The sequence below is a fragment of the Sardina pilchardus genome, chromosome 17 (genome assembly GCF_963854185.1).
Source record: "Sardina pilchardus chromosome 17, fSarPil1.1, whole genome shotgun sequence".
Classification (NCBI taxonomy): domain Eukaryota; kingdom Metazoa; phylum Chordata; class Actinopteri; order Clupeiformes; family Clupeidae; genus Sardina; species Sardina pilchardus.
The window spans coordinates 15,776,227-15,781,483 of NC_085010.1; positions in this window are offsets into that span (position 1 = coordinate 15,776,227).

Consider the following 5,257-nt stretch of genomic DNA (forward strand, 5'->3'; position numbering starts at 1 on the left):
TGGTCGTTGATCAGCACATCTAGCCTACTAGCCATATGATGACTTGCATGTACTGCAGACTATGTTATAGTCGCCTGCACCACACAGACAACTCAGGCTTGATAATCAGATCAAATGTTGCTCACAAATGCCTTGCGCCTTAAAGGGTAGCAGTCCTATATGGGCGGTACAAACCACTGGAATGTGTGTGTGTGTGTGTGTGTGTGTGTGTGTGTGGTACTACAGACAATTGCACTCTTGATGCACTTATTACACTTATTGATGCACTTATTGTGGTTTTTGATTTGTTGTTAGAAGTGCTCTAAAATGTTTTTACCATGTTGTAAGTTGCTTTGGTTAAAAAAAGCGTCAGCCAAATATAATGTGTGTGTGTGTGTGTGTGTGTGTGTGTGTGTGTGTGTGTGTGTGTACGTGTGTGTGTGTGTGTGTGTGTGTGTGTGTGAGAGAGAGAGAGAGTGAGAGAGAGCATACAGTATGGTGTGTTTGGATTAATCAGGCATGGTAAATTATTCATCTCAAGGTCATTTCAACAATGGGTCAGCAACAACTAATGTAGGCTAGCCAATAGCACAAAGTGTGAGGTGTGTTACACTGTTTAAGGCCCAAACTGTATAGGCAAGGAGTTATTGAAAATTAACGTATTTCCATTGGATGTCGTCGACCAACACATAGCACCATATCACACTACATGTGAACCAGGTGAAGGAACTGGAAGAAGAATACCAGTCATGCGAGTGACAGTCCCAATCCGTCGGGAGAAGTCACTAAATGGTGCCTTAGGCTACTGTTTCTTTTAACAGAAGAAACAGGTCAGTGTGACACAAGGCAAAGTGGAGGTGTGGGCTGATACTCCAATGCCCAGTCTGTATAGCCTCAGACCCCTCAGACCAGTGTGGAATTGCAGACATTGTTCTTTTTTTAAATGTGGGGTCTTTTCCCCATTATTTTGATAGGATTGAAGACACTGATAGGAAATGAGTGAGAATTTGGGTCCGAATTCAGACAGTGACCTCTCCTGGCTAGCAGTGACCCAGGTCGAACTCAAACCTAGGTCCTCGTGGGCACTTGCACAGGATTGGTAAACGCCAGTTGCACTACAGCGCCCCCAGATATGGATATAAGAGTTTCTCCATGTCAAAGCTTCAGCGCAAATTCTGCCAGGAGGACCTATTCTGCTGATTTCAGGTGCCAACATTCTGATGTTCTCCTATACCTCCCCAACCACCAATGAAGTCCCAGCCACAATATCACATTAGACACCAAGTTGGCAAGCAAAAATAACATTAAAAAAAAACCACACAAATAACAAAAAAAGCAGAATGAAAAGATGAAACGTATAGGGAAAAAAATATTCAGGAGAATCTTCAGGGTTGAAACAAATAAATACCACTGAACATTATTGAAAAGGCCAATAGTTGCTGGCAAAAATTACAGAAGTAAGCCTACTTGCTCATGACCCAACTTTCAGAATCCTTTCCAGCACCTTCAGAGAGGTACAGAGCTGCTGTCATTAGGGGACTAGGGCACAGACAGGGTACAATGACAGGGTCTTTCTATCCACCTGACAAGCCCACCGTGTATACATGCAAAAAAGTACGAGATGTTTCGGTCAATGCCCACATCAATGAATAGAAAGCTTTCTGCAATAAGTACAGTGTAGCTTTGGTCTTTTGTTTTAAGACCTTTCCTTACTTGGCTTAATCCAGACATGCCTGCTTCTTGGCTTACTTTAGAACGCGCTAAGACGAAACCATGGCCATTACAGGATGTTCTCTTTTCTAATATTTCTAATAAGCAATGCCAACTAAGATTTGGGCCCATCATCTCTTATCTCATCAGGACCTGGCGGGTAGTAGAAAAGTTTTCTCGCATAAACTGTAACTGGCACCTACATTCCCCTGTATTTCACAATAAGTCGTTACTGATAGGTGGGAGTCCTATAACAGCACCGCATTGGGAACAACGAGGGGTTCATTATTTAAAAGATATATTCAGTGACTCTGGCTTGTTACCATTCTCTGACTTACAAAATACATTCAATTTGCCACGTTCTACCTTTTTTTTCTATTTACAATTAAGATCTGCGCTCAAAGCACATGGTGTCCCCTGGCAAAGTCCCTTGCCTACTCATCCTATCCGTAAACTGTTTACTAGTCAGTCATCATCAAAAGGTATGGTATCTAGGCTTTACCACTTCTTGGTCATACCCAAAAATATTGGCCTTCCTATAGAAAGGGTCTGGTTGCGGGACTGTCCTGATCTAAGCGAAGAATTTGATTGGGACGACGTTTGGTCCAGCATCTCAGAGGTGTCGCGTAATCCTGATCACCAACACATTCATTATAACTTCATCCATAGAACCTATCTGACCCCTGTAAGGATGCACCACATGAAAATAGTCAATAGCCCTTTATGCACGTTTTGCCCAACTCAATCCCACGGCACCTTTCTCCACATGTTCTGGGACTGTGGCCCTGTCTCTCAGTTTTGGAGTGATGTTGCATCTTGTCTGTCTCGTTTGTTCACTGTCAATGTGCCTGTTCACATGGGTGTTTTGATTTTGAATGACTTGTCGCCTCTCTGTGTTGCTGGAGTAACTCAGAGGGGAATCTATGCTGGACTAACCGCTGCCAAGAAGATGGTAGCTACACGGTGGAAGCCACCCCATGACCTCTCAATGCGGCATTGGAGCCTCACGTTTTTGGACGTTATATTCATGGAACTATCCACAGCTAGAGTCAATGGAGCTTCAGAAAAGACTTTGGACTTTTGGCGTAACCTAGCAGACTCTATCAAAGACTTGATGGGACACTAGAGCCTTTTTTGTTTCATTTTTAGTTTTTGTCTTGTGTTTTATCTTTATGTTTGTCTGTTGTGTGTGTCATGTTTGTCGAGTCTTGTCTCCCCTGCCCCTCCCTTTTTTTTCCCTATTTTACGTGATTTGTAATTCTGTTATAACAAAAATCATAATAAAAATTTGATCAAAAAAAAAAAGTACAGTGTAGCAACATATATGCAGTGTATCTATGTGCATTAACAGTAATACTATTAAAAAAAGAAAGAAAGAAACAGAATAAGTATGGACATTCAGAGAGAATATCTTTGAGAGACCTGTACGCCTCCCTGAGGGGAGTGGAGTGAACAGTGTGTGGTGAGATCGGTCTTTGATGTTGCTGCTCGCCTTACGTAAGCATCGCTTGCTCTGGCCTCGGTGGAGAGGAGTGAGATACTGGTGATGCATTGGGCAGAGATGCTGGTGAGCCCAGGCTAGAGGTGTTGAAGGTCCTCAGAGATGTGGACACCCAGAAACTTGAAGCTGGTGACACGCTCCACCTCAGTCCCGTTGATGAAGATGGGTGTGTTTGTGTGTGTGTGCTTTTGACTTCCTGAAGTCCACTATGAGCTCTTTGATCTTCTTGGTCTTGAGAACCAGGTTGTTGTTGGTGGTGCATCACAATGTTATAGGTGCTGGACCTCCTCCCTGTAGGCCGTCGTTGCTGATGAAACCAATCACCGCGGTGACGTCTGCCAACTTGACAATGGTGTTAAAGCCATGTACAGGTGTGCAGTCGTAGGTGAAGAGGGAGTAAAGGAGAGGGAGTTGGAGTGGCAATAAAGAATAAAACAAAGGGTCATTCCACCTCAATTCAACAAATGATTGCAATCATTTCAATCAAACTGCAAGCATTATTCACAGAAAATTTGAAGTCTTTAGCTTGAACACTTTTTGAGATAATGACATCTGAACTTAGCTGCTTATTTAGATGAGGGCGCAAATGTACCAAAAATCAGAAGGGGGGTACCATGTTCAAAAATGTTTTTCTCTGGATGTATTAGGTATACCAAGCTAATATTTTGGCTGAGTTAGTTCAAATGGTTACTCTTTAGATGGTAAAAGTTTGAAGCAAATCTGAGATGGTCAAGCAGAAAGTTTGTCTAAAATCCGTTGAATTGAGGTGGAATGACCCCAAATCATGTCTGCCCATTAAGAATGTGACCTCCAATACCATCAAACTTTCCCTCTCCTTAACACTCTGAAAAAAGGTTCAGGATCACCATGTCCTCTCCCGTTTGTGCTCTCTGCCTGGGAGCATCATTACTAAAAACAGACGCTTTCTCGGTGTCTGCAGACATGATTTGTCTCACTATCAATCATAGATATTAAAAACAAGTACAACATCGATTTAGTACATTAGAAAGATCAAGATCATGGCACGACCATGGCAACCTTGACAGGGACAACAAGGAGGCGGATATTGTGCAGACTTTTGTCCATCAACAGCCCCTCTCCCCCGGACAATTGCCAATTAAGGTGTCCGTGACCATGGCAACCTTGACAGGGACAGACATTTTGCGGACATTTTTGCCCCTCAACAGTCTACATTGCACTCCTGTCTATGCACCACCCTTCTATATCATACTGCAATTTTTTCTGCTTTTTTTGCACTTCTGGTTCGACGGAAGACCTCTTTCTAAACGTAGTAGGCTAAACAATCTATATAATTTTCACAAACGGAACTCCTCGAACTGTACACAATTGTGTGAGTGCATAGACCATCTACAAAGTGCAACACGGAAAAGAGATTGGAGACTGCAGTCTGATTCATCTGTAAAATTTTGTCATTTGTGTTTTACAATGTTTGACTTCTGATTTATTGATCAAGTGTGATCAATGTGTGAACTTTTCAGTGTGAATTGATAAATTCACACTTTTGATCAATGTGTGAATTTATCAATCTGTTGCACTGCCCCTCCTTGGTCCTATGAATTAAAACAAGCACACAATTTAATCAGAACTAGAGCACAATTTAGTAAAACGAGATCACCAAAAAATGAGTGCAGGCTTTAGTCAAATGAGCACACATTCTTTTGATATACAAAATCTTGCAATGACATCTCCCGGGCTCCATAGAAATCTAGCACTGTCATAAGAACTCTTGTGTGTGTGTTTGTGTGTGTGAGAGATATTTCGAGTGGTGTGTACGGATTTCATTTCCTCTTATGATACCTTCATACTGCATCCTGCACCCATCCAACTTTGGCTTGGGATGTGTGTGGCCTTACACTTTTACTTTACAGATTGAGCATTTACAGAGCTGTATGCATGTTCATGCTCAAGGGTTGGAGGTTACTGTTACAACTTTAAATATCGTATTTTGACACCACAAGAATATGTCAGCAGATGCAAATACTGATGACTGTTTTAATAAACACACAAACACTCAAATAGACAACAAAACAACATTTGTCACTACAA